Source organism: Heptranchias perlo, chromosome 12 (genome assembly GCF_035084215.1).
Source record: "Heptranchias perlo isolate sHepPer1 chromosome 12, sHepPer1.hap1, whole genome shotgun sequence".
NCBI classification, from domain to species: domain Eukaryota; kingdom Metazoa; phylum Chordata; class Chondrichthyes; order Hexanchiformes; family Hexanchidae; genus Heptranchias; species Heptranchias perlo.
This window is the reverse complement of record NC_090336.1, coordinates 65,882,591-65,900,593: the sequence shown is the minus strand read 5'-3', so window position 1 is coordinate 65,900,593 and position 18,003 is coordinate 65,882,591. Positions and strand designations below refer to the sequence as shown.

Here is an 18,003-nt window from a genome sequence, read left to right as displayed (position 1 = left end):
CTTTCAATTGCAATCGGCACTCCTGAAACATTAACGCCTTGTTGCTTGCGACAGTTAACCCAGCCATTAACATGACAACGGACAGGGCCCAGTCAGGGAGCAGCTTGAGAGACAGCTTTCAATCGGCACTCCTGAAACATTAACGCCTTGTTGCTTGCGACAGTTAACCCAGCCATTAACATGACAACGGACAGGGCCCAGTGAGGGAGCAGCTTGAGAGACAGCTTTCAATCGGCACTTCCGAAACATTAACGCCTCGTTTCTTTCGGGGGAGGAGCAGCTTGAGAGACAGCTTTCAATTGCAATCGGCACTCCTGAAACATTAACGCCTTGTTGCTTGCGACAGTTAACCCAGCCATTAACACGTCTTGTCTTTTTATTTCCCATCTCCAGCCAGCCAGCCAGGCAGGCAGCCGAGCCACAGCCAGCATCTGCAGTATTTTCTTTTGATTGGTCTTGCCTGCTGTGGAAGGAATGTTTAAACACGAGCTGCTGATTGTCAGCACCTCACCTCTTTCTCGATTGTCTGTTGCAATCTCACTCACTCACTCACTCACTCACTCACTCACTCACTCACTGTGAGACACGTCACGTCACGTCCCTAGTTTACCTTAAAGAGGTTTCCTTCCACGGCAGTTCGTTAGTGACGGAGAATGAGTGACGTAGGTCCGTTGAGACCCAACCCTCTCCCATCTGATTGGTGGCCTACTGGCAAAGTTACCAATCTGTCACGCAGTCCGAGCAAGAAAGGAGAAAACGGCAACTTCTTTCAACTGATCCACTGTTGCAATTAGAAACGGTGGCAAAAATGTGCCCAGAACGGCAGTGCTGCGAGACTGCTTTAAACACAGTCAGGCAGAGAAAAAAGAAGGAGGGCAAACAGGACCCAAGATCAATTCGCATCGAGCGCGGTATCGCTTCTCGGCCTTTTGGCTAAGATCAAGTGTAGTATCTGTTCTTATCAGTTTAATATCTGATACGTCCCCTATCTGGGGACCATATATTAAATTGATTTTTGGAACAGGGAGATGGAATAGGGGCTTGCTCCGTCCACTCCACGCATCGACCCAGTATTGCAGTGTCTCTGGGAACGGTGCACCTCCCTGTGGGGAGATATTCAAAAAGAAAAACAGCTCGTTCCCAGCGTCTCTGTACATGTGTGTGTGTGTATGTATTATTAGTGAGAATAAAGCATATATATTGCACTGACTTTCTCAGCTCAGTGGTATCTTTTTCTTCTCCTGGGCTGAGTGCCGCTCGCACGCACGCACGCACGCACGCACGCAGCCAGCGATATAATTGAAACTGCAAAATAACTGGACGTCCAGCTTGAGAGACAGCTTTCAATTGCAATAGGCGTTTCCGAAACATTAACTCCTCGTTTCTTTCGGGGGAGGAGCAGCTTGAGAGACAGCTTTCAATTGCAATCGGCACTCCTGAAACATTAACGCCTTGTTGCTTGCGACAGTTAACCCAGCCATTAACATGACAACGGACAGGGCCCAGTCAGGGAGCAGCTTGAGAGACAGCTTTCAATCGGCACTCCTGAAACATTAACGCCTTGTTGCTTGCGACAGTTAACCCAGCCATTAACATGACAACGGACAGGGCCCAGTGAGGGAGCAGCTTGAGAGACAGCTTTCAATCGGCACTTCCGAAACATTAACGCCTCGTTTCTTTCGGGGGAGGAGCAGCTTGAGAGACAGCTTTCAATTGCAATCGGCACTCCTGAAACATTAACGCCTTGTTGCTTGCGACAGTTAACCCAGCCATTAACACGTCTTGTCTTTTTATTTCCCATCTCCAGCCAGCCAGCCAGGCAGGCAGCCGAGCCACAGCCAGCATCTGCAGTATTTTCTTTTGATTGGTCTTGCCTGCTGTGGAAGGAATGTTTAAACACGAGCTGCTGATTGTCAGCACCTCACCTCTTTCTCGATTGTCTGTTGCAATCTCACTCACTCACTCACTCACTCACTCACTCACTCACTCACTGTGAGACACGTCACGTCACGTCCCTAGTTTACCTTAAAGAGGTTTCCTTCCACGGCAGTTCGTTAGTGACGGAGAATGAGTGACGTAGGTCCGTTGAGACCCAACCCTCTCCCATCTGATTGGTGGCCTACTGGCAAAGTTACCAATCTGTCACGCAGTCCGAGCAAGAAAGGAGAAAACGGCAACTTCTTTCAACTGATCCACTGTTGCAATTAGAAACGGTGGCAAAAATGTGCCCAGAACGGCAGTGCTGCGAGACTGCTTTAAACACAGTCAGGCAGAGAAAAAAGAAGGAGGGCAAACAGGACCCAAGATCAATTCGCATCGAGCGCGGTATCGCTTCTCGGCCTTTTGGCTAAGATCAAGTGGTCAAGTGGGGGAAGGCAACCATTTGGAGCCTTCCTGCCATTATATGCCGGGGGGATGCAGTCAGGGAGAAATCCCCTCGGGCAGAGTGTAGAGCTTTGGCTTGTAGAGCTTTGGCTTGATGTAATGTCACTGCAAGGAATCTGGAATGAATCTGTAAGGCAATAAGGCACCCCAGAGTGTCAGAAAAAAAAAAAAAAAAAAAAAAAAAAAAAAAAAAAAAAAAAAAAAAAAAAAAAAAAAAATCTGTTCTTATCAGTTTAATATCTGATACGTCCCCTATCTGGGGACCATATATTAAATTGATTTTTGGAACAGGGAGATGGAATAGGGGCTTGCTCCGTCCACTCCACGCATCGACCCAGTATTGCAGTGTCTCTGGGAACGGTGCACCTCCCTGTGGGGAGATATTCAAAAAGAAAAACAGCTCGTTCCCAGCGTCTCTGTACATGTGTGTGTGTGTATGTATTATTAGTGAGAATAAAGCATATATATTGCACTGACTTTCTCAGCTCAGTGGTATCTTTTTCTTCTCCTGGGCTGAGTGCCGCTCGCACGCACGCACGCACGCACGCACGCAGCCAGCGATATAATTGAAACTGCAAAATAACTGGACGTCCAGCTTGAGAGACAGCTTTCAATTGCAATAGGCGTTTCCGAAACATTAACTCCTCGTTTCTTTCGGGGGAGGAGCAGCTTGAGAGACAGCTTTCAATTGCAATCGGCACTCCTGAAACATTAACGCCTTGTTGCTTGCGACAGTTAACCCAGCCATTAACATGACAACGGACAGGGCCCAGTCAGGGAGCAGCTTGAGAGACAGCTTTCAATCGGCACTCCTGAAACATTAACGCCTTGTTGCTTGCGACAGTTAACCCAGCCATTAACATGACAACGGACAGGGCCCAGTGAGGGAGCAGCTTGAGAGACAGCTTTCAATCGGCACTTCCGAAACATTAACGCCTCGTTTCTTTCGGGGGAGGAGCAGCTTGAGAGACAGCTTTCAATTGCAATCGGCACTCCTGAAACATTAACGCCTTGTTGCTTGCGACAGTTAACCCAGCCATTAACACGTCTTGTCTTTTTATTTCCCATCTCCAGCCAGCCAGCCAGGCAGGCAGCCGAGCCACAGCCAGCATCTGCAGTATTTTCTTTTGATTGGTCTTGCCTGCTGTGGAAGGAATGTTTAAACACGAGCTGCTGATTGTCAGCACCTCACCTCTTTCTCGATTGTCTGTTGCAATCTCACTCACTCACTCACTCACTCACTCACTCACTCACTCACTGTGAGACACGTCACGTCACGTCCCTAGTTTACCTTAAAGAGGTTTCCTTCCACGGCAGTTCGTTAGTGACGGAGAATGAGTGACGTAGGTCCGTTGAGACCCAACCCTCTCCCATCTGATTGGTGGCCTACTGGCAAAGTTACCAATCTGTCACGCAGTCCGAGCAAGAAAGGAGAAAACGGCAACTTCTTTCAACTGATCCACTGTTGCAATTAGAAACGGTGGCAAAAATGTGCCCAGAACGGCAGTGCTGCGAGACTGCTTTAAACACAGTCAGGCAGAGAAAAAAGAAGGAGGGCAAACAGGACCCAAGATCAATTCGCATCGAGCGCGGTATCGCTTCTCGGCCTTTTGGCTAAGATCAAGTGGTCAAGTGGGGGAAGGCAACCATTTGGAGCCTTCCTGCCATTGTATGCCGGGGGGATGCAGTCAGGGAGAAATCCCCTCGGGCAGAGTGTAGAGCTTTGGCTTGTAGAGCTTTGGCTTGATGTAATGTCACTGCAAGGAATCTGGAATGAATCTGTAAGGCAATAAGGCACCCCAGAGTGTCAGAAAAAAAAAAAAAAAAAAAAATCTGTTCTTATCAGTTTAATATCTGATACGTCCCCTATCTGGGGACCATATATTAAATTGATTTTTGGAACAGGGAGATGGAATAGGGGCTTGCTCCGTCCACTCCACGCATCGACCCAGTATTGCAGTGTCTCTGGGAACGGTGCACCTCCCTGTGGGGAGATATTCAAAAAGAAAAACAGCTCGTTCCCAGCGTCTCTGTACATGTGTGTGTGTGTATGTATTATTAGTGAGAATAAAGCATATATATTGCACTGACTTTCTCAGCTCAGTGGTATCTTTTTCTTCTCCTGGGCTGAGTGCCGCTCGCACGCACGCACGCACGCACGCACGCAGCCAGCGATATAATTGAAACTGCAAAATAACTGGACGTCCAGCTTGAGAGACAGCTTTCAATTGCAATAGGCGTTTCCGAAACATTAACTCCTCGTTTCTTTCGGGGGAGGAGCAGCTTGAGAGACAGCTTTCAATTGCAATCGGCACTCCTGAAACATTAACGCCTTGTTGCTTGCGACAGTTAACCCAGCCATTAACATGACAACGGACAGGGCCCAGTCAGGGAGCAGCTTGAGAGACAGCTTTCAATCGGCACTCCTGAAACATTAACGCCTTGTTGCTTGCGACAGTTAACCCAGCCATTAACATGACAACGGACAGGGCCCAGTGAGGGAGCAGCTTGAGAGACAGCTTTCAATCGGCACTTCCGAAACATTAACGCCTCGTTTCTTTCGGGGGAGGAGCAGCTTGAGAGACAGCTTTCAATTGCAATCGGCACTCCTGAAACATTAACGCCTTGTTGCTTGCGACAGTTAACCCAGCCATTAACACGTCTTGTCTTTTTATTTCCCATCTCCAGCCAGCCAGCCAGGCAGGCAGCCGAGCCACAGCCAGCATCTGCAGTATTTTCTTTTGATTGGTCTTGCCTGCTGTGGAAGGAATGTTTAAACACGAGCTGCTGATTGTCAGCACCTCACCTCTTTCTCGATTGTCTGTTGCAATCTCACTCACTCACTCACTCACTCACTCACTCACTCACTCACTGTGAGACACGTCACGTCACGTCCCTAGTTTACCTTAAAGAGGTTTCCTTCCACGGCAGTTCGTTAGTGACGGAGAATGAGTGACGTAGGTCCGTTGAGACCCAACCCTCTCCCATCTGATTGGTGGCCTACTGGCAAAGTTACCAATCTGTCACGCAGTCCGAGCAAGAAAGGAGAAAACGGCAACTTCTTTCAACTGATCCACTGTTGCAATTAGAAACGGTGGCAAAAATGTGCCCAGAACGGCAGTGCTGCGAGACTGCTTTAAACACAGTCAGGCAGAGAAAAAAGAAGGAGGGCAAACAGGACCCAAGATCAATTCGCATCGAGCGCGGTATCGCTTCTCGGCCTTTTGGCTAAGATCAAGTGGTCAAGTGGGGGAAGGCAACCATTTGGAGCCTTCCTGCCATTGTATGCCGGGGGGATGCAGTCAGGGAGAAATCCCCTCGGGCAGAGTGTAGAGCTTTGGCTTGTAGAGCTTTGGCTTGATGTAATGTCACTGCAAGGAATCTGGAATGAATCTGTAAGGCAATAAGGCACCCCAGAGTGTCAGAAAAAAAAAAAAAAAAAAAAATCTGTTCTTATCAGTTTAATATCTGATACGTCCCCTATCTGGGGACCATATATTAAATTGATTTTTGGAACAGGGAGATGGAATAGGGGCTTGCTCCGTCCACTCCACGCATCGACCCAGTATTGCAGTGTCTCTGGGAACGGTGCACCTCCCTGTGGGGAGATATTCAAAAAGAAAAACAGCTCGTTCCCAGCGTCTCTGTACATGTGTGTGTGTGTATGTATTATTAGTGAGAATAAAGCATATATATTGCACTGACTTTCTCAGCTCAGTGGTATCTTTTTCTTCTCCTGGGCTGAGTGCCGCTCGCACGCACGCACGCACGCACGCACGCAGCCAGCGATATAATTGAAACTGCAAAATAACTGGACGTCCAGCTTGAGAGACAGCTTTCAATTGCAATAGGCGTTTCCGAAACATTAACTCCTCGTTTCTTTCGGGGGAGGAGCAGCTTGAGAGACAGCTTTCAATTGCAATCGGCACTCCTGAAACATTAACGCCTTGTTGCTTGCGACAGTTAACCCAGCCATTAACATGACAACGGACAGGGCCCAGTCAGGGAGCAGCTTGAGAGACAGCTTTCAATCGGCACTCCTGAAACATTAACGCCTTGTTGCTTGCGACAGTTAACCCAGCCATTAACATGACAACGGACAGGGCCCAGTGAGGGAGCAGCTTGAGAGACAGCTTTCAATCGGCACTTCCGAAACATTAACGCCTCGTTTCTTTCGGGGGAGGAGCAGCTTGAGAGACAGCTTTCAATTGCAATCGGCACTCCTGAAACATTAACGCCTTGTTGCTTGCGACAGTTAACCCAGCCATTAACACGTCTTGTCTTTTTATTTCCCATCTCCAGCCAGCCAGCCAGGCAGGCAGCCGAGCCACAGCCAGCATCTGCAGTATTTTCTTTTGATTGGTCTTGCCTGCTGTGGAAGGAATGTTTAAACACGAGCTGCTGATTGTCAGCACCTCACCTCTTTCTCGATTGTCTGTTGCAATCTCACTCACTCACTCACTCACTCACTCACTCACTCACTCACTGTGAGACACGTCACGTCACGTCCCTAGTTTACCTTAAAGAGGTTTCCTTCCACGGCAGTTCGTTAGTGACGGAGAATGAGTGACGTAGGTCCGTTGAGACCCAACCCTCTCCCATCTGATTGGTGGCCTACTGGCAAAGTTACCAATCTGTCACGCAGTCCGAGCAAGAAAGGAGAAAACGGCAACTTCTTTCAACTGATCCACTGTTGCAATTAGAAACGGTGGCAAAAATGTGCCCAGAACGGCAGTGCTGCGAGACTGCTTTAAACACAGTCAGGCAGAGAAAAAAGAAGGAGGGCAAACAGGACCCAAGATCAATTCGCATCGAGCGCGGTATCGCTTCTCGGCCTTTTGGCTAAGATCAAGTGGTCAAGTGGGGGAAGGCAACCATTTGGAGCCTTCCTGCCATTGTATGCCGGGGGGATGCAGTCAGGGAGAAATCCCCTCGGGCAGAGTGTAGAGCTTTGGCTTGTAGAGCTTTGGCTTGATGTAATGTCACTGCAAGGAATCTGGAATGAATCTGTAAGGCAATAAGGCACCCCAGAGTGTCAGAAAAAAAAAAAAAAAAAAAAATCTGTTCTTATCAGTTTAATATCTGATACGTCCCCTATCTGGGGACCATATATTAAATTGATTTTTGGAACAGGGAGATGGAATAGGGGCTTGCTCCGTCCACTCCACGCATCGACCCAGTATTGCAGTGTCTCTGGGAACGGTGCACCTCCCTGTGGGGAGATATTCAAAAAGAAAAACAGCTCGTTCCCAGCGTCTCTGTACATGTGTGTGTGTGTATGTATTATTAGTGAGAATAAAGCATATATATTGCACTGACTTTCTCAGCTCAGTGGTATCTTTTTCTTCTCCTGGGCTGAGTGCCGCTCGCACGCACGCACGCACGCACGCACGCAGCCAGCGATATAATTGAAACTGCAAAATAACTGGACGTCCAGCTTGAGAGACAGCTTTCAATTGCAATAGGCGTTTCCGAAACATTAACTCCTCGTTTCTTTCGGGGGAGGAGCAGCTTGAGAGACAGCTTTCAATTGCAATCGGCACTCCTGAAACATTAACGCCTTGTTGCTTGCGACAGTTAACCCAGCCATTAACATGACAACGGACAGGGCCCAGTCAGGGAGCAGCTTGAGAGACAGCTTTCAATCGGCACTCCTGAAACATTAACGCCTTGTTGCTTGCGACAGTTAACCCAGCCATTAACATGACAACGGACAGGGCCCAGTGAGGGAGCAGCTTGAGAGACAGCTTTCAATCGGCACTTCCGAAACATTAACGCCTCGTTTCTTTCGGGGGAGGAGCAGCTTGAGAGACAGCTTTCAATTGCAATCGGCACTCCTGAAACATTAACGCCTTGTTGCTTGCGACAGTTAACCCAGCCATTAACACGTCTTGTCTTTTTATTTCCCATCTCCAGCCAGCCAGCCAGGCAGGCAGCCGAGCCACAGCCAGCATCTGCAGTATTTTCTTTTGATTGGTCTTGCCTGCTGTGGAAGGAATGTTTAAACACGAGCTGCTGATTGTCAGCACCTCACCTCTTTCTCGATTGTCTGTTGCAATCTCACTCACTCACTCACTCACTCACTCACTCACTCACTCACTGTGAGACACGTCACGTCACGTCCCTAGTTTACCTTAAAGAGGTTTCCTTCCACGGCAGTTCGTTAGTGACGGAGAATGAGTGACGTAGGTCCGTTGAGACCCAACCCTCTCCCATCTGATTGGTGGCCTACTGGCAAAGTTACCAATCTGTCACGCAGTCCGAGCAAGAAAGGAGAAAACGGCAACTTCTTTCAACTGATCCACTGTTGCAATTAGAAACGGTGGCAAAAATGTGCCCAGAACGGCAGTGCTGCGAGACTGCTTTAAACACAGTCAGGCAGAGAAAAAAGAAGGAGGGCAAACAGGACCCAAGATCAATTCGCATCGAGCGCGGTATCGCTTCTCGGCCTTTTGGCTAAGATCAAGTGGTCAAGTGGGGGAAGGCAACCATTTGGAGCCTTCCTGCCATTGTATGCCGGGGGGATGCAGTCAGGGAGAAATCCCCTCGGGCAGAGTGTAGAGCTTTGGCTTGTAGAGCTTTGGCTTGATGTAATGTCACTGCAAGGAATCTGGAATGAATCTGTAAGGCAATAAGGCACCCCAGAGTGTCAGAAAAAAAAAAAAAAAAAAAAATCTGTTCTTATCAGTTTAATATCTGATACGTCCCCTATCTGGGGACCATATATTAAATTGATTTTTGGAACAGGGAGATGGAATAGGGGCTTGCTCCGTCCACTCCACGCATCGACCCAGTATTGCAGTGTCTCTGGGAACGGTGCACCTCCCTGTGGGGAGATATTCAAAAAGAAAAACAGCTCGTTCCCAGCGTCTCTGTACATGTGTGTGTGTGTATGTATTATTAGTGAGAATAAAGCATATATATTGCACTGACTTTCTCAGCTCAGTGGTATCTTTTTCTTCTCCTGGGCTGAGTGCCGCTCGCACGCACGCACGCACGCACGCACGCAGCCAGCGATATAATTGAAACTGCAAAATAACTGGACGTCCAGCTTGAGAGACAGCTTTCAATTGCAATAGGCGTTTCCGAAACATTAACTCCTCGTTTCTTTCGGGGGAGGAGCAGCTTGAGAGACAGCTTTCAATTGCAATCGGCACTCCTGAAACATTAACGCCTTGTTGCTTGCGACAGTTAACCCAGCCATTAACATGACAACGGACAGGGCCCAGTCAGGGAGCAGCTTGAGAGACAGCTTTCAATCGGCACTCCTGAAACATTAACGCCTTGTTGCTTGCGACAGTTAACCCAGCCATTAACATGACAACGGACAGGGCCCAGTGAGGGAGCAGCTTGAGAGACAGCTTTCAATCGGCACTTCCGAAACATTAACGCCTCGTTTCTTTCGGGGGAGGAGCAGCTTGAGAGACAGCTTTCAATTGCAATCGGCACTCCTGAAACATTAACGCCTTGTTGCTTGCGACAGTTAACCCAGCCATTAACACGTCTTGTCTTTTTATTTCCCATCTCCAGCCAGCCAGCCAGGCAGGCAGCCGAGCCACAGCCAGCATCTGCAGTATTTTCTTTTGATTGGTCTTGCCTGCTGTGGAAGGAATGTTTAAACACGAGCTGCTGATTGTCAGCACCTCACCTCTTTCTCGATTGTCTGTTGCAATCTCACTCACTCACTCACTCACTCACTCACTCACTCACTCACTGTGAGACACGTCACGTCACGTCCCTAGTTTACCTTAAAGAGGTTTCCTTCCACGGCAGTTCGTTAGTGACGGAGAATGAGTGACGTAGGTCCGTTGAGACCCAACCCTCTCCCATCTGATTGGTGGCCTACTGGCAAAGTTACCAATCTGTCACGCAGTCCGAGCAAGAAAGGAGAAAACGGCAACTTCTTTCAACTGATCCACTGTTGCAATTAGAAACGGTGGCAAAAATGTGCCCAGAACGGCAGTGCTGCGAGACTGCTTTAAACACAGTCAGGCAGAGAAAAAAGAAGGAGGGCAAACAGGACCCAAGATCAATTCGCATCGAGCGCGGTATCGCTTCTCGGCCTTTTGGCTAAGATCAAGTGGTCAAGTGGGGGAAGGCAACCATTTGGAGCCTTCCTGCCATTGTATGCCGGGGGGATGCAGTCAGGGAGAAATCCCCTCGGGCAGAGTGTAGAGCTTTGGCTTGTAGAGCTTTGGCTTGATGTAATGTCACTGCAAGGAATCTGGAATGAATCTGTAAGGCAATAAGGCACCCCAGAGTGTCAGAAAAAAAAAAAAAAAAAAAAATCTGTTCTTATCAGTTTAATATCTGATACGTCCCCTATCTGGGGACCATATATTAAATTGATTTTTGGAACAGGGAGATGGAATAGGGGCTTGCTCCGTCCACTCCACGCATCGACCCAGTATTGCAGTGTCTCTGGGAACGGTGCACCTCCCTGTGGGGAGATATTCAAAAAGAAAAACAGCTCGTTCCCAGCGTCTCTGTACATGTGTGTGTGTGTATGTATTATTAGTGAGAATAAAGCATATATATTGCACTGACTTTCTCAGCTCAGTGGTATCTTTTTCTTCTCCTGGGCTGAGTGCCGCTCGCACGCACGCACGCACGCACGCACGCAGCCAGCGATATAATTGAAACTGCAAAATAACTGGACGTCCAGCTTGAGAGACAGCTTTCAATTGCAATAGGCGTTTCCGAAACATTAACTCCTCGTTTCTTTCGGGGGAGGAGCAGCTTGAGAGACAGCTTTCAATTGCAATCGGCACTCCTGAAACATTAACGCCTTGTTGCTTGCGACAGTTAACCCAGCCATTAACATGACAACGGACAGGGCCCAGTCAGGGAGCAGCTTGAGAGACAGCTTTCAATCGGCACTCCTGAAACATTAACGCCTTGTTGCTTGCGACAGTTAACCCAGCCATTAACATGACAACGGACAGGGCCCAGTGAGGGAGCAGCTTGAGAGACAGCTTTCAATCGGCACTTCCGAAACATTAACGCCTCGTTTCTTTCGGGGGAGGAGCAGCTTGAGAGACAGCTTTCAATTGCAATCGGCACTCCTGAAACATTAACGCCTTGTTGCTTGCGACAGTTAACCCAGCCATTAACACGTCTTGTCTTTTTATTTCCCATCTCCAGCCAGCCAGCCAGGCAGGCAGCCGAGCCACAGCCAGCATCTGCAGTATTTTCTTTTGATTGGTCTTGCCTGCTGTGGAAGGAATGTTTAAACACGAGCTGCTGATTGTCAGCACCTCACCTCTTTCTCGATTGTCTGTTGCAATCTCACTCACTCACTCACTCACTCACTCACTCACTCACTCACTGTGAGACACGTCACGTCACGTCCCTAGTTTACCTTAAAGAGGTTTCCTTCCACGGCAGTTCGTTAGTGACGGAGAATGAGTGACGTAGGTCCGTTGAGACCCAACCCTCTCCCATCTGATTGGTGGCCTACTGGCAAAGTTACCAATCTGTCACGCAGTCCGAGCAAGAAAGGAGAAAACGGCAACTTCTTTCAACTGATCCACTGTTGCAATTAGAAACGGTGGCAAAAATGTGCCCAGAACGGCAGTGCTGCGAGACTGCTTTAAACACAGTCAGGCAGAGAAAAAAGAAGGAGGGCAAACAGGACCCAAGATCAATTCGCATCGAGCGCGGTATCGCTTCTCGGCCTTTTGGCTAAGATCAAGTGGTCAAGTGGGGGAAGGCAACCATTTGGAGCCTTCCTGCCATTGTATGCCGGGGGGATGCAGTCAGGGAGAAATCCCCTCGGGCAGAGTGTAGAGCTTTGGCTTGTAGAGCTTTGGCTTGATGTAATGTCACTGCAAGGAATCTGGAATGAATCTGTAAGGCAATAAGGCACCCCAGAGTGTCAGAAAAAAAAAAAAAAAAAAAAATCTGTTCTTATCAGTTTAATATCTGATACGTCCCCTATCTGGGGACCATATATTAAATTGATTTTTGGAACAGGGAGATGGAATAGGGGCTTGCTCCGTCCACTCCACGCATCGACCCAGTATTGCAGTGTCTCTGGGAACGGTGCACCTCCCTGTGGGGAGATATTCAAAAAGAAAAACAGCTCGTTCCCAGCGTCTCTGTACATGTGTGTGTGTGTATGTATTATTAGTGAGAATAAAGCATATATATTGCACTGACTTTCTCAGCTCAGTGGTATCTTTTTCTTCTCCTGGGCTGAGTGCCGCTCGCACGCACGCACGCACGCACGCACGCAGCCAGCGATATAATTGAAACTGCAAAATAACTGGACGTCCAGCTTGAGAGACAGCTTTCAATTGCAATAGGCGTTTCCGAAACATTAACTCCTCGTTTCTTTCGGGGGAGGAGCAGCTTGAGAGACAGCTTTCAATTGCAATCGGCACTCCTGAAACATTAACGCCTTGTTGCTTGCGACAGTTAACCCAGCCATTAACATGACAACGGACAGGGCCCAGTCAGGGAGCAGCTTGAGAGACAGCTTTCAATCGGCACTCCTGAAACATTAACGCCTTGTTGCTTGCGACAGTTAACCCAGCCATTAACATGACAACGGACAGGGCCCAGTGAGGGAGCAGCTTGAGAGACAGCTTTCAATCGGCACTTCCGAAACATTAACGCCTCGTTTCTTTCGGGGGAGGAGCAGCTTGAGAGACAGCTTTCAATTGCAATCGGCACTCCTGAAACATTAACGCCTTGTTGCTTGCGACAGTTAACCCAGCCATTAACACGTCTTGTCTTTTTATTTCCCATCTCCAGCCAGCCAGCCAGGCAGGCAGCCGAGCCACAGCCAGCATCTGCAGTATTTTCTTTTGATTGGTCTTGCCTGCTGTGGAAGGAATGTTTAAACACGAGCTGCTGATTGTCAGCACCTCACCTCTTTCTCGATTGTCTGTTGCAATCTCACTCACTCACTCACTCACTCACTCACTCACTCACTCACTGTGAGACACGTCACGTCACGTCCCTAGTTTACCTTAAAGAGGTTTCCTTCCACGGCAGTTCGTTAGTGACGGAGAATGAGTGACGTAGGTCCGTTGAGACCCAACCCTCTCCCATCTGATTGGTGGCCTACTGGCAAAGTTACCAATCTGTCACGCAGTCCGAGCAAGAAAGGAGAAAACGGCAACTTCTTTCAACTGATCCACTGTTGCAATTAGAAACGGTGGCAAAAATGTGCCCAGAACGGCAGTGCTGCGAGACTGCTTTAAACACAGTCAGGCAGAGAAAAAAGAAGGAGGGCAAACAGGACCCAAGATCAATTCGCATCGAGCGCGGTATCGCTTCTCGGCCTTTTGGCTAAGATCAAGTGGTCAAGTGGGGGAAGGCAACCATTTGGAGCCTTCCTGCCATTGTATGCCGGGGGGATGCAGTCAGGGAGAAATCCCCTCGGGCAGAGTGTAGAGCTTTGGCTTGTAGAGCTTTGGCTTGATGTAATGTCACTGCAAGGAATCTGGAATGAATCTGTAAGGCAATAAGGCACCCCAGAGTGTCAGAAAAAAAAAAAAAAAAAAAAATCTGTTCTTATCAGTTTAATATCTGATACGTCCCCTATCTGGGGACCATATATTAAATTGATTTTTGGAACAGGGAGATGGAATAGGGGCTTGCTCCGTCCACTCCACGCATCGACCCAGTATTGCAGTGTCTCTGGGAACGGTGCACCTCCCTGTGGGGAGATATTCAAAAAGAAAAACAGCTCGTTCCCAGCGTCTCTGTACATGTGTGTGTGTGTATGTATTATTAGTGAGAATAAAGCATATATATTGCACTGACTTTCTCAGCTCAGTGGTATCTTTTTCTTCTCCTGGGCTGAGTGCCGCTCGCACGCACGCACGCACGCACGCACGCAGCCAGCGATATAATTGAAACTGCAAAATAACTGGACGTCCAGCTTGAGAGACAGCTTTCAATTGCAATAGGCGTTTCCGAAACATTAACTCCTCGTTTCTTTCGGGGGAGGAGCAGCTTGAGAGACAGCTTTCAATTGCAATCGGCACTCCTGAAACATTAACGCCTTGTTGCTTGCGACAGTTAACCCAGCCATTAACATGACAACGGACAGGGCCCAGTCAGGGAGCAGCTTGAGAGACAGCTTTCAATCGGCACTCCTGAAACATTAACGCCTTGTTGCTTGCGACAGTTAACCCAGCCATTAACATGACAACGGACAGGGCCCAGTGAGGGAGCAGCTTGAGAGACAGCTTTCAATCGGCACTTCCGAAACATTAACGCCTCGTTTCTTTCGGGGGAGGAGCAGCTTGAGAGACAGCTTTCAATTGCAATCGGCACTCCTGAAACATTAACGCCTTGTTGCTTGCGACAGTTAACCCAGCCATTAACACGTCTTGTCTTTTTATTTCCCATCTCCAGCCAGCCAGCCAGGCAGGCAGCCGAGCCACAGCCAGCATCTGCAGTATTTTCTTTTGATTGGTCTTGCCTGCTGTGGAAGGAATGTTTAAACACGAGCTGCTGATTGTCAGCACCTCACCTCTTTCTCGATTGTCTGTTGCAATCTCACTCACTCACTCACTCACTCACTCACTCACTCACTCACTGTGAGACACGTCACGTCACGTCCCTAGTTTACCTTAAAGAGGTTTCCTTCCACGGCAGTTCGTTAGTGACGGAGAATGAGTGACGTAGGTCCGTTGAGACCCAACCCTCTCCCATCTGATTGGTGGCCTACTGGCAAAGTTACCAATCTGTCACGCAGTCCGAGCAAGAAAGGAGAAAACGGCAACTTCTTTCAACTGATCCACTGTTGCAATTAGAAACGGTGGCAAAAATGTGCCCAGAACGGCAGTGCTGCGAGACTGCTTTAAACACAGTCAGGCAGAGAAAAAAGAAGGAGGGCAAACAGGACCCAAGATCAATTCGCATCGAGCGCGGTATCGCTTCTCGGCCTTTTGGCTAAGATCAAGTGGTCAAGTGGGGGAAGGCAACCATTTGGAGCCTTCCTGCCATTGTATGCCGGGGGGATGCAGTCAGGGAGAAATCCCCTCGGGCAGAGTGTAGAGCTTTGGCTTGTAGAGCTTTGGCTTGATGTAATGTCACTGCAAGGAATCTGGAATGAATCTGTAAGGCAATAAGGCACCCCAGAGTGTCAGAAAAAAAAAAAAAAAAAAAAATCTGTTCTTATCAGTTTAATATCTGATACGTCCCCTATCTGGGGACCATATATTAAATTGATTTTTGGAACAGGGAGATGGAATAGGGGCTTGCTCCGTCCACTCCACGCATCGACCCAGTATTGCAGTGTCTCTGGGAACGGTGCACCTCCCTGTGGGGAGATATTCAAAAAGAAAAACAGCTCGTTCCCAGCGTCTCTGTACATGTGTGTGTGTGTATGTATTATTAGTGAGAATAAAGCATATATATTGCACTGACTTTCTCAGCTCAGTGGTATCTTTTTCTTCTCCTGGGCTGAGTGCCGCTCGCACGCACGCACGCACGCACGCACGCAGCCAGCGATATAATTGAAACTGCAAAATAACTGGACGTCCAGCTTGAGAGACAGCTTTCAATTGCAATAGGCGTTTCCGAAACATTAACTCCTCGTTTCTTTCGGGGGAGGAGCAGCTTGAGAGACAGCTTTCAATTGCAATCGGCACTCCTGAAACATTAACGCCTTGTTGCTTGCGACAGTTAACCCAGCCATTAACATGACAACGGACAGGGCCCAGTCAGGGAGCAGCTTGAGAGACAGCTTTCAATCGGCACTCCTGAAACATTAACGCCTTGTTGCTTGCGACAGTTAACCCAGCCATTAACATGACAACGGACAGGGCCCAGTGAGGGAGCAGCTTGAGAGACAGCTTTCAATCGGCACTTCCGAAACATTAACGCCTCGTTTCTTTCGGGGGAGGAGCAGCTTGAGAGACAGCTTTCAATTGCAATCGGCACTCCTGAAACATTAACGCCTTGTTGCTTGCGACAGTTAACCCAGCCATTAACACGTCTTGTCTTTTTATTTCCCATCTCCAGCCAGCCAGCCAGGCAGGCAGCCGAGCCACAGCCAGCATCTGCAGTATTTTCTTTTGATTGGTCTTGCCTGCTGTGGAAGGAATGTTTAAACACGAGCTGCTGATTGTCAGCACCTCACCTCTTTCTCGATTGTCTGTTGCAATCTCACTCACTCACTCACTCACTCACTCACTCACTCACTCACTGTGAGACACGTCACGTCACGTCCCTAGTTTACCTTAAAGAGGTTTCCTTCCACGGCAGTTCGTTAGTGACGGAGAATGAGTGACGTAGGTCCGTTGAGACCCAACCCTCTCCCATCTGATTGGTGGCCTACTGGCAAAGTTACCAATCTGTCACGCAGTCCGAGCAAGAAAGGAGAAAACGGCAACTTCTTTCAACTGATCCACTGTTGCAATTAGAAACGGTGGCAAAAATGTGCCCAGAACGGCAGTGCTGCGAGACTGCTTTAAACACAGTCAGGCAGAGAAAAAAGAAGGAGGGCAAACAGGACCCAAGATCAATTCGCATCGAGCGCGGTATCGCTTCTCGGCCTTTTGGCTAAGATCAAGTGGTCAAGTGGGGGAAGGCAACCATTTGGAGCCTTCCTGCCATTGTATGCCGGGGGGATGCAGTCAGGGAGAAATCCCCTCGGGCAGAGTGTAGAGCTTTGGCTTGTAGAGCTTTGGCTTGATGTAATGTCACTGCAAGGAATCTGGAATGAATCTGTAAGGCAATAAGGCACCCCAGAGTGTCAGAAAAAAAAAAAAAAAAAAAAATCTGTTCTTATCAGTTTAATATCTGATACGTCCCCTATCTGGGGACCATATATTAAATTGATTTTTGGAACAGGGAGATGGAATAGGGGCTTGCTCCGTCCACTCCACGCATCGACCCAGTATTGCAGTGTCTCTGGGAACGGTGCACCTCCCTGTGGGGAGATATTCAAAAAGAAAAACAGCTCGTTCCCAGCGTCTCTGTACATGTGTGTGTGTGTATGTATTATTAGTGAGAATAAAGCATATATATTGCACTGACTTTCTCAGCTCAGTGGTATCTTTTTCTTCTCCTGGGCTGAGTGCCGCTCGCACGCACGCACGCACGCACGCACGCAGCCAGCGATATAATTGAAACTGCAAAATAACTGGACGTCCAGCTTGAGAGACAGCTTTCAATTGCAATAGGCGTTTCCGAAACATTAACTCCTCGTTTCTTTCGGGGGAGGAGCAGCTTGAGAGACAGCTTTCAATTGCAATCGGCACTCCTGAAACATTAACGCCTTGTTGCTTGCGACAGTTAACCCAGCCATTAACATGACAACGGACAGGGCCCAGTCAGGGAGCAGCTTGAGAGACAGCTTTCAATCGGCACTCCTGAAACATTAACGCCTTGTTGCTTGCGACAGTTAACCCAGCCATTAACATGACAACGGACAGGGCCCAGTGAGGGAGCAGCTTGAGAGACAGCTTTCAATCGGCACTTCCGAAACATTAACGCCTCGTTTCTTTCGGGGGAGGAGCAGCTTGAGAGACAGCTTTCAATTGCAATCGGCACTCCTGAAACATTAACGCCTTGTTGCTTGCGACAGTTAACCCAGCCATTAACACGTCTTGTCTTTTTATTTCCCATCTCCAGCCAGCCAGCCAGGCAGGC

At 48.5% G+C, this 18,003-nt stretch overlaps 1 non-coding gene and 10 pseudogenes across 1 annotated transcript; all 11 read left to right on the top strand.

The window, feature by feature from the left end:
• The first annotated feature begins 913 nt into the window (after positions 1 to 913).
• LOC137330389 (U2 spliceosomal RNA) lies at positions 914 to 1,104 on the top strand. Its single transcript, XR_010965036.1, has one exon. It is a non-coding gene; the product is annotated as a U2 spliceosomal RNA (small nuclear RNA).
• A 1,481-nt stretch (positions 1,105 to 2,585) lies between these two features.
• On the top strand, positions 2,586 to 2,756 carry LOC137328615 (U2 spliceosomal RNA; annotated as a pseudogene).
• Positions 2,757 to 4,162: 1,406 nt separating this feature from the next.
• On the top strand, positions 4,163 to 4,370 carry LOC137328396 (U2 spliceosomal RNA; annotated as a pseudogene).
• Positions 4,371 to 5,776: 1,406 nt separating this feature from the next.
• LOC137328395 (U2 spliceosomal RNA) lies at positions 5,777 to 5,984 on the top strand (annotated as a pseudogene).
• Positions 5,985 to 7,390: 1,406 nt separating this feature from the next.
• Positions 7,391 to 7,598, top strand: LOC137328394 (U2 spliceosomal RNA; annotated as a pseudogene).
• Positions 7,599 to 9,004: 1,406 nt separating this feature from the next.
• On the top strand, positions 9,005 to 9,212 carry LOC137328393 (U2 spliceosomal RNA; annotated as a pseudogene).
• A 1,406-nt stretch (positions 9,213 to 10,618) lies between these two features.
• LOC137328392 (U2 spliceosomal RNA) lies at positions 10,619 to 10,826 on the top strand (annotated as a pseudogene).
• Positions 10,827 to 12,232: 1,406 nt separating this feature from the next.
• On the top strand, positions 12,233 to 12,440 carry LOC137328391 (U2 spliceosomal RNA; annotated as a pseudogene).
• A 1,406-nt stretch (positions 12,441 to 13,846) lies between these two features.
• On the top strand, positions 13,847 to 14,054 carry LOC137328390 (U2 spliceosomal RNA; annotated as a pseudogene).
• Positions 14,055 to 15,460: 1,406 nt separating this feature from the next.
• LOC137328389 (U2 spliceosomal RNA) lies at positions 15,461 to 15,668 on the top strand (annotated as a pseudogene).
• Positions 15,669 to 17,074: 1,406 nt separating this feature from the next.
• On the top strand, positions 17,075 to 17,282 carry LOC137328388 (U2 spliceosomal RNA; annotated as a pseudogene).
• Positions 17,283 to 18,003: the final 721 nt, after the last annotated feature.